Raw genomic sequence first — 11,069 nt, 5'->3', positions numbered from 1 at the left:
CAAATCTGCAAAATAATCTTTACCCTTGTTTAAGTGCTTTTCCTATGACCTCCCATAACTGGCCTCCCTCCAATCCCCCTACAGCTTTCTTTTGTCTTTAGTTGAAGATAGTATTTAAGGTGGTGACTTGGGCCAAATCAGGGAGTTACTTGGCTTGTTTTTCCTTTGTTCATCTGTGTATTACAAGGAGTTTCAGCCAAGAACTCATAAGGGTAGAAGGAAATTATTTTCCTCCCTTATTTTCTATTGTTAAAATTAAGAATCTAAAGTGAATTGAGGGCTTCCCTGGTGGTACAGTGGTTAAGAATCCACCTGTCAATGCAGGGGACATGGATTCAAGCCCTGGTCCAGGAAAATCCCACATGCCACAGAGCAATGAAGCCCATGAGCCACAACTACTGAGCCTGCGCTCTAGAGCCTGCGAGCCATAACTACTGAGCCCGCGTGCCTAGAGCCCGTGCTCCGCAATAAGAGAAGCCACGGCAATGAGAAGCCCATGCACCGCAACAAAGAGTAGCCCCCACTCGCCGCAACTAGAGAAAGCCTGCGCACGGCAATGAAGACCCAACGCAGCCAAATAAATAAATTTATTTATTTTAAAAAAGTAAAGTGAATTGAGTTCTTGATATCTGATTGTATCAGCAACCCTTTGTAAAGAGTGAAATTTGGAGGAGGTGTGGGTAGGAGGTGGAGGATATCAAAAATAAAACTAGATAGTATCTTTTAAAACAGTCCGTGACATTTTCTGAAAAGTAAACTGGTAAACTGACTGGCACATATATGCATCCAAAATGGAACCCCAGTGTGCTGCTTCATCCACTCATTCTTTGTGTTGAATCTTCAAATTGTCTAATGCTTGACACGCTCTCTGTACCACAGCTCTGCAAAAGCCAGCATTCGTGCAATAGGCCTCACAATGGAGAGGCTTATGAAGCTGGTACTATTGTTACTGATCACAAGTTCGTGTGCTGGATGCACAGTGAGGCCAAACAAGCCAAAACATTGGAGTTTGGAGCAGAGAAATGTTTATGGCAGGGCCAAGCAAGGAGAATGGGCGGCTTGTGCTCAAAAGACCCAAACTCCCTTATGGTTTTCAGGGAGGAGTTTTTAAAGGCAACATTTGGGGTGAGGGCTGTAGGGTATGTGACTTTCTTCTGATTGGTTGGTGGGGAGGTAACAGGGTGGTGCTCCAGGGACCTTGTGCTCAGCCTGAAGTTACCATCCTCCACCTGGATGGGGGCCTTAGTTCCTATAGAAGGACTCAACGTATATCCCTTGAGGAGGAACTAGGACTCTGCTTTCTCGCTGTACTATTGTTTCTTGAGTGCTTTCCCTTTGTTTCTGCATTCCATCACTTCCCTGATCAGTAACTGTTTGAATCTGCCCTTTGGAATTCGCAGAAAGTCTAGGGGGCTGAAGCCTCTTTCCTCCAAACAAGAAACTGGGGACACAGGAAGACTTTTGTGCCTGGGAGGGCCCCGCAGGGTCCTGCTTTAACATATTTATTCTTCCAAATTTAAAAGTGTTTTTATTTTTTTTAATGATTTTTTTCTTGAGCATATAAGTAATACATGATTGTTGTTTAATATTTAGAATATGAAGAAAATACAAATCTTCTATAGTTCTACTGCTCAGAAATGGCCATGATTAACATTTTAGTGTATTTACCTTTAGCCTTTGTTTACAAAGCATAGGTATGTTATTAGGGTTGAAATTCTATTGTTTATACTTTTTTTATACTAAAAATACCTGCCGTAAGCTAACTGGATTACTTGTTTTGCAAGACACAGAGCTATTAATGACTTGTTTTTTGTTTGTTTGTTTGTTTGTTTGTTTTGCCACACCACAAGACATGTGGGATCTTAGTTCCCTGACCAGGGATCAAACCCATGCCGCCTGCAGTAGAAGCACAGAATCTTAACCACCGGACCACCGGGGAAGTCCCTGACTTATGTTGTTAAAAAGGAAATGACAGGCCCAAAATGGAGTCACTTGTGTTAAGCCCCATGTCAGCAAATCAAGACTCAATACCCAATCTAACTGTAGTTACGACCTCTTCCAGGAATGCATTCTGCACTGGTCAGTCGAATTTTCTGGTCAGCACCAATGAGGTAATCTTCCACATAGCCCCCTGCCATCCCAGTAGGTAGGTTATCTAAAACTGAAATAACCCACTCTTTTCCCCTTTCTGCCTATAAAAGCCTTCCATCTTGTACAACTCCTTGGAACTCCTTTTTATTTGTTAGATAGGATGCTGCCTGGTTCATGAATCCTTCAATAAAGTCAATTAGATCTTTAACTCAGTTGAATTCTGTTTGTTTAACAGTTTGAATTGATAAATTTTATATCAGTGTCTTCCTAGAGTACAATTCAAAATAAAAAACGCCTCGGAAAGCCATGTATTGACTTTATTGTAAACATTTTATTAATTACTTAGAATATTTCATGAGGTTTTGATTTTTCATTAAAAAAAAAACAAAAATAATGCTGCCATAGTTTTTCCTACTGTTTTTTTTCCCCCCAAGATTTCCCCTTTGTAATGGTTAATAAGAAAAATGGTACTAATTTGCTGGCTGGTATTAATGTTAGGAAATGTTGGTTATTATCAGGGGCACAAGTTTAAACTCTCGTTACCTAAACAAAAATGTCTGCCAGGAAGGAGTTCTTTGTTTTTTTCACGCCTCGCCTTACTGCATTGCAGGTCTAATAGCTTTGCTTTTGTCTACCATCTGGTGGCCAGCTGAGAGATCCAGGAGAGAAACGCCTCTTCATTTTTTCTTTCTCAATTTCTGCTACAGTCGAGATAATGTCTTCCCTGCTCATTCTATCTGAACAATTTCTAATACTATATCCCAGAAGAAAATATTATGGAGAGACATCAAGTGAGTATACTTGAAACCAGTGGAGTGCTTACAATACTAGTGCAGTAGATTTCTTCCACCAGATGACCCCGTACCTCATTTTAAAAGATTTTCCCCATTAATAAGCAGAGAAGCATTTTCTAAACACAGTACTTAATAGTTGTTTGCAACATTATTAAAATGATTTTTATTGTGGCTTTCTTAAAAATGATGTCTTTTCTTGGAAACCTAATTTGCTACCATAGCTTTGAATTATCTGACATCTCCCAAATTACAGCTCTTGGTAGTAGGGATGAGGAAAAGGAAACCTGCTTAGTATTGTGCTTTTGCTTTATTTGCGTGGATTGCATTTCTTTGTGTTTTTTTTTCAAAATAAAGGTGCTTTTAAAATTAGCAACAAAAATGACAATACTCATATTATATTCCTTAGTTCTGATGAACCAATGAGTTTGACACGAGATCTTTCATTTGCTAAACTTAGCTCTAAAGGAAACACCTGCAACTAAGATAAAACTGGTGTTCATGAGTGAAAGAAAGGTACTTCATGATGCACCAGCAGAGAGTCCTACACAGCTGCGTCTTCTCTCTCGCACCGAGTCCTCTCCTAATAGCTCTTCAGGCACTGTCCCTCTGCCACTCTGTCTGTGCCTTTTTTTCTTGTGTCCCCATATCCTGACACCCCGATTTGTCACTCTCTGGACCCCTTTTAGCCACTTGCTGATGGATGATACTCGGTCAGCTACAAACCAGCCAGAATAGCTTAGAACTCTGCTCCCTACCTTCACAGAAGTTTTGGTTTCCATTTACTGGGAAATTGCAAAACGACAAAAAATACTATGAGTTCAATACTTTTAAACAAACTTGTATTTTATTTACCACTATAGCATCCACAAACTTTCAAAAAATAATAGTTCATAGATGTGCAAAACACACACGACGCTCAGGGTGCACAGGAATTATGGGACTCAGAGTAATTCTGCAGCCACAGAGCATTTAGACAATATTATTAACGTCTTTAGAGCAAACAACCCTACCTGCTTCCCATTAAAATTCACGTTACAATTATAGGCAAATTTTGAAAAATAACCAAATCATCCACTTCTAAAAAGTGGTCCTGGACTTCCCCACAATGTATTCTTTTAGCACAAAATAACCAAAAAATTGCAGGTATGCCATACTCCGTCTGCCTTATAGCATCTTGTGAAAAAAGAGCTGGGCCAGTCTGACTTCCCCAGAAGTTGAACTGGGCTTTAGGTGCAGATGTTCTTGAATGGAAGTATACACCATACATGCCAGGATAGAAAGCAAATCTTTCCCCAAAATATTGTTCTTCAGAAGAGAGAGTTGCCTTATATTTTTTTCTTTACTGTGTCCTTTTTGAGCAAAGTACTCTTCAGGAAGACACCATCTCTTGAAAGGACCTCAAGGGATGGCAGTTTTCTATCTTATGAAGGTCAGCTAGCAAAATCAGGGGGAAACGGTGAAAACATATGTATTAATTATTCCTGAGGTTATGACCACGGAGAACAAGCATTGGAGATCATAATTAGTAAGCTTCTTACAAAGGTATTAGAAAAAGGAATACAAGACCTATTCGCGGAGATGGTGAATATGCAAGGGAAAAAAAACACTTGTCCCAATGTTTAACAAATGGTTCCTGAGGTGCAGTAAAATCTCCACTGTCAGCATCCTACTCAATTCAAAACCTGTTCTAGGGCTTCCCTGGTGGCGCAGTGGTTGAGAGTCCGCCTGCCGATGCAGGGGACACGGGTTCGTGCCCCGGTCCGGGAAGATCCCACATGCCGCGGAGCGGCTGGGCCCGTGAGCCATGGCCGCTGAGCCTGCGCGTCCGGAGCCTGTGCTCCACAACGGGAGAGGCCACAACAGTGAGAGGCCCGCGTACCGCAAAAAAAACCACAAAAAAACAAAAAAACAAAAAACCTGTTCTATCTGAAATAACTAGAAGGGAACTGTTAGATGACTCAAAATGTTGTTCCAGTGATGAGAGAGACCCTGCTGTAGCAGATCCCTGTGAAGAATTTGACTAAAATTATTTGAGTGAAGAAAAAGTAACTTTTCTAAATTAATACCATTTTGTATAATTTTTGATATTAAATGCAAGTATTTAAATATCTAAATGAATAGATGGTTTAAATAAACTTTTAAATTGTTTCATTTACATCCATAAAAGTTCTACATTCAAGCTGCAGATTAACTAATGTAGACTTTGAAATAAATCAAGTTGGAAAAGGACACCAATGCTTGAGATATATGTGTGTGTGTACATATGTGTCCGTGTGTGTGTACGTTTATGGAGGAGTGACAAAAGCTCTTCTAGGTGATTCCAATCCTAGTGCTTCACCATTTCTCTTCCTATCCCTTTTTTTTTTTTGACTTAAAATTTTTTTTAAATTTTGGAACTATTATAAATGCACAGGAAACAACAAAAGAATATACAGGGAGGTCCCAAACATCCTTCGTGAAGCCTCCCCCGTGTTAAGATCTTACATATATATAATACAATGTCAAAATCAGGAAACTGACATTGGTACAATGCATAGAACTTACTCAGACTTCACCAGTTATACAAGTACTGATTTGTGTTTGTGTGTTTGTAGTTCTATACAATTATAGCACATGTGTAGCTCCACATAACTATAACCACAATAAAGATTCATTGCCAACAACTACAGGCCAATGTCTCCCAAATTGTAAGAATTGCCTAGGTGCTTGTTTTAAAATACAGATTCCCAGACAGACCTCTGCCCAGAGATTCCCATTCCAGAACGCTGGGGTAGAGATGGGAATTTGCATCTTTAAGCACCCTAGATGATGCTTAAGATCAAGTAACTTTGAGAAACACTGGCCTGGAGCATTAAATGAAACAGTATAACGTGAATTGGTGGCAGTATTTCTTGCACATTATAAACCTGATTTCCTTCCTCTTCCACCAATATGGAAAGACATCCAGGCCTGGTCTCTCCCTGTCAGCGCCTTTACTGTTTGCTTCCCACGTAGGGGCAGTGAAAGCCTGTTACCAAGACCACCTTATAGGGGTCTGGGAGAGTCTGGAGTTAGTTCCTGGTTACTATCTAGCTGGTGAAGGTGGAACACTGCAGGGGTGAGCTATCCACCGGCCAGAGGCAGAGAATTGGCAGCAGACAAAGGGACTTAGGCAATCATGGAAACCGGAAGCAAACAGAAATAGCTTATAGGAATGGAATTCTCCGCAGAGATGGAGAGGGTTAGCGTGGGAGAGCCTAGGTCTTAACTGCTCTACTGTACTTGGCCATTCAGGGAAAGGGCCTTAGTATTCTGACTCTCAGTTCTGGGGGACTAGAAAGATCCCCCTTGCCCCAGAAGCTTATTAGTACAGATTAAGAAAGCAGGGAGGTCAAGGCCTTAGGCAGCTGGACACCAGTTAATGTCCCCCTTCCCCCCACCCCCATCCTGAGTGGAGGGAGCTAGATCAGCCCCCTTTCATGGGAAAGGGCCTTGTCCATCTGGTTCTTGGGAGTGTCCAAAGAGCACAAAAGGGCAAAACTCATGGATTCTTGATGCTGGATAAGACCGATGTCATCTGAATCAAAAAAGGACCGCTTAGAAGTTAAATATGAACTCATGAATCACTAAACTCCAAGTTAATTATTTATTATAGTCAAGGATAGAGTCTATAGTAAAAGATGATCCTCTAGAGACTGCAGCCCCCGGACGACAACCCAACATACAAAAACATCCAAGAGATGGCAGTGAAAAGTGAAACTGCTCTGGTCAACACAGCAGAAAGCCCCGATCAAATGAAAGAAAAATTCAAGAACTTTCTCAGAATTTCCGTTTGGTAAGATCTTAAAATTAACACAGAGAGAAGGAAAATCTTCCAGGTTAGAAAGAAAATCCTCGGATATCTCTGATCTGGCCAGTGGGTTCCCTCTAGCAGTGCTTACAAATTGCAGGTCATGACCCATTAGTGGATTGTGAGATCTTTTTTTATAAAGGAAATGAAAGAGAAAAATACTAGAATGCATTGCATGTAGAAAGAATAGTACTTCATGAGATTTTTTTTTAAGTAATATTTGTAAGCATGAGGGTATAATAGTTTGCATTGTGAATTGTGTTTATTGTGGCTCACAACAAAAAGTTAAAAATGGACTTCATAAAGGGTTGACTCCTGCAGTTCTGTCCCAGGGCAGTTTTAAGCATCCATTCAAACATTGCTTTGGGTATGAGTTCACATGGTCATTCTGTTTTGTTTTGTTTTTTAAATTTTTATTGGAGTATAGTTCCTTTAGAATGTTGTATTAGTTTCTGCTGTACAGCAAAGTGAATCAGCAATACGTATACATTACCCCCTCTTTTTAGGATTTCCTTCCCATTTAGGTCACCACAGAGTATTGAGTAGAGTTCCCTGTGCTATACAGTAGGTTCTCATTAGTTATCTATTTTATACATAGTATCAGTAGTGTATATATGTCAATCCCCATATGTACACTAATATGTATAAAATAGATAACTAATAAGAACCTGCTGTATAGCACAGGGAACTCTACTTCGCTATACAGTAGAAACTAACACAACATTGTAAAACAACTATACCCGAATTTAAAACAAGACAAAACAAAACACTGACCATAAAAAGTGAATATTCTTGTCTATCTCTTTTTCCATAAGTGTTATCTAAAAATAAATTGAAATTTTTGAGAGAAAAAAAAAGTGTATGTATGTCAATCCCAATCTCCCAAATTCATCCCACCGCCCCCCATTCTGCTTTTTAAGATTGTTTGCCTTTTCAATATTGAATACCGAGGACCAGACTCCATCTCAGCTTTAAGTGTAAATCATTTATTGGAGCCAAAAAATGTAACATTCTATAAAGAAAGACTATTGACTGGTATTTACTGGATTAAAGATCTTGTTTCAGATTTTCTTTTTTATTTACTTGTTTTATTTGTTCACTTAATTTTAATCATTTTACTTATTTTATATATAATGTAATTTAAATTTATTTATTTTGGCCACCCCACATGGTTTGTGGGATCTTAGTTCCCAGACCAGGGATCAAACCTGGGCCCTCTGCAGTGAGAACTCGGAGTCCCAGCCACTGGACCACCAGGGAATTCCCTAAATCTATTTGTTTTCATGAAATTGAATTGTTCCTTGGAATAACATGATACAATCTGAAGTATTTTTAAAAGGATAACAGGGACCATTAAAGCCTATATTTTCACTTTACCCTGACGATTATAAAAAACTGCAAAGATACTGACGGTACAACTGAAATATAATCCCTGCCTGAACTGAACTTGAATTTTTGATAAAGGTAGATCTTCTGGAGGGCCTGCCAAGCCAAATGTGACACCTTTAAAAATATCATCCAGGGCTTCCCTGGTGGCGCAGTGGTTGAGAATCCGCCTGCCAATGCAGGGGACACGGGTTCGAGCTCTGGTCTGGGAAGATCCCATATGCCGCGGAGCAACTAAGCCCACGCGCCACAACTACTGAGCCTATGCTTTAGAGCTCGCAGGCCACAACTACTGAGCCTGCATGCCACAACTACTGAAGCCCGCGTGCCTAGAGCCTGCGCACCACAAGAGAAGCCACTGCAATGAGAAGCCCGCGCACCACAACGAAGAGTAGCCCCCGCTCGCCGCAACTAGAGGAAGCCCGCATGCAGCAATGAAGACCAAATGCAGCCATAAATAAATAAATAAACAAATTTAAAAACAAAAATATATATATATATATCATCTGGACAGTCCTCGCGGAGAGTCGCCGCGGTTTCTTGCTTCAACAGTGCTTGGACGGAACCCGGTGCTCTTCCCCAGCTCCGGCCTGCCGCTCAGAGCCAGCCCTCGCCACCACCTCACAGCGCCCTCCGACCGCCCCAAGGTCTCCGCCGCCGTTACAGCCGCGCAGCCACCGCCACCGTTTCACCTCAGCCGCCCGCCATGACGACCGCGTCCCCCTCGCAGGTGCGCCAGAACTACCACCAGGGCTCGGAGGCCGCCATCAGCCGCCAGATCAACCTGGAGCTCTATGCCTCCTACGTCTACCTGTCCATGTCGTACTATTTTGACCGCGATGATGTGGCTTTGAAGAACTTTGCCAAATACTTTCTTCACCAATCTTGTGAGGAGAGGGAACATGCTGAGAAACTGATGAAGCTGCAGAACCAACGGGGTGGGCGAATCTTCCTTCAGGATATCAAGAAACCAGACCGTGATGATTGGGAGAATGGGCTGAATGCGATGGGATGTGCGCTACACTTGGAAAAGTGTGAATCAGTCACTACTGGAACTGCACCAACTGGCCACGGAGAAAAATGACCCCCATTTGTGTGACTTCATTGAGACTCATTATCTGAATGAGCAGGTGAAATCCATTGAAGAATTGGGTGACCACGTAACCAACTTGCGCATGATGGGGGCCTCCGAATCTGGCATGGTACAGTATCCCTTTGACAAGCACACCCTGGGAAATAGTGATAATGAGAGCTAAGCCTTAGGCTGGCTTCCCGTAGCCACAGGGGTGACTTCCCTGGTCACCAAGGCAGTGCATGCATGTCTGGGTTACCTTTACCTTTTCTGTAGGTGGTACCAAAACATCTACAAGTCCTTTCCTTAGTACCATTCCTTCAAAGAAAGTAATTTGGTACCCCCCCCAAAAATATATATATATATCATCCGGACTTCCCTGGTGGTCCAGTGGTTAGGACTCCACACTTTCACTGCAGGGGGCACAGGTTAAATCCCTGGACAGGGAAGTTCCACATGCCACATGCTGAAGCCGGAAAACAAACAAACAAAAAAAACACCTCACTAAAAAAAATCATCCAACCTTTCAAAATTCTAAATGATTTCTTAAAAAGCTCTGCATTAGCCCTATTTCTTACCATCAGATTCTCTTCACATCTTCTTCATATCAATCTAGTAAGAGAATATAAACATCTACCTTGGACAGCACTCAGAGTTCCTGGTACAAACAGATGGAAAAGAGGAGTAACAGTAAAATAAACTTTTTAAAAAAGGTTCTGAAGAACCTAGGGGCAGGACAGGAATAAAGACGCAGACGTAGAGAATGGACTTGAGGACATGGGGAGGGGGAAGGGTAAGCTGGGATGACGTGAGAGAGTGGCATGGACATATATATACTACCAAATGTAAAATAGATAGCTAGTGGGAAGCAGCCACATAGCACAGGGAGATCAGCTCAGTGCTTTGTGACCACCTAGAGGGGTGGGATAGGGAGGGTGGGAGGGAGATGCAAGAGGGAAGAGATATGGGGATATATGTATATATATAGCTGATTCACTTTGTTATAAAGCAGAAACTAACACACCATTGTAGAGCAATTATACTCCAATAAAGATGTTAAAAAATTTTAATAAACTTTTTATTAAATCTAATTTTGGAAATGATATTGACTTCATATATGGATTAAGTTAGAAAAGTCTGAACATTAAAGTAACACTTAAAACACATTTTTAAGATAATTCACCTCTTCTCTTAATTACAGGGAAAGGCACTACTTCAATAAACATTTCTACTTTCACAGCCTACCTCTTGTATTTAGTCACAGTAAATTAATAATACATTAAATATAGCTACTGATCTGCTCTTGGTAGAACAACTCAACTTTTCAGATGCTTGTTATGACCCTCCATGGTCTTTGCTGGAGAGTGGTAAGATCCTATACAGCTGAGGTTACAAAAACTAACATCTACAGGACCTATCTAAAACTAGTTTATTTTCTATTATTTTTAGATATTAAAATCTTCAGTGTCTGTCTTTGTGCTATTTTACTAGCACAAGGTCTGGCATATAATAGATACCCTATCAATAACTGTTGAATGAAAGAAAAGTATAATTTAACTCAGAAAATGGCTGATAAAGAAAGGACTGTGCTACTGGTCCAGCGCTGTTGAGGGAGAATGAACCAAGGCTGGAGAAGGGGGTTGGGACTGAGCAGGCAGGGTCTTGCAAACTCTTTTGAGGAGTATGACTGATACCTGTAGTGGAAACCTACGAAGGTGTCAAGAAAGAAAGTGATGTGGTTAGAACTGAGGTTTAGATGGTCACTCTGGGTCTTGTGTGCAGAATGGAACGGATGGATGGCCGAGGCAGAGGGATACTAGTTAAGAGGCCACTGAGATTCAGATTCGAGGAGAAGGTGGCTTAGACCAGGAGAGTGGAGGGGAGGTGGAGAGAAGAG

The 11,069-nt window shown here is 41.2% G+C and overlaps 1 pseudogene; it reads left to right on the top strand.

The window, feature by feature from the left end:
* The first annotated feature begins 8,754 nt into the window (after positions 1–8,754).
* On the top strand, positions 8,755–9,411 carry LOC132437351 (ferritin heavy chain pseudogene; annotated as a pseudogene).
* The last annotated feature ends 1,658 nt before the right edge of the window (positions 9,412–11,069 follow it).

This window comes from Delphinus delphis, chromosome 14, assembly GCF_949987515.2.
Source record: "Delphinus delphis chromosome 14, mDelDel1.2, whole genome shotgun sequence".
In the NCBI taxonomy this organism is placed as follows: Eukaryota; Metazoa; Chordata; class Mammalia; order Artiodactyla; family Delphinidae; genus Delphinus; species Delphinus delphis.
Note: the sequence above shows the minus strand (reverse complement) of the source record. Positions and strands in the feature narration are given on the sequence as shown.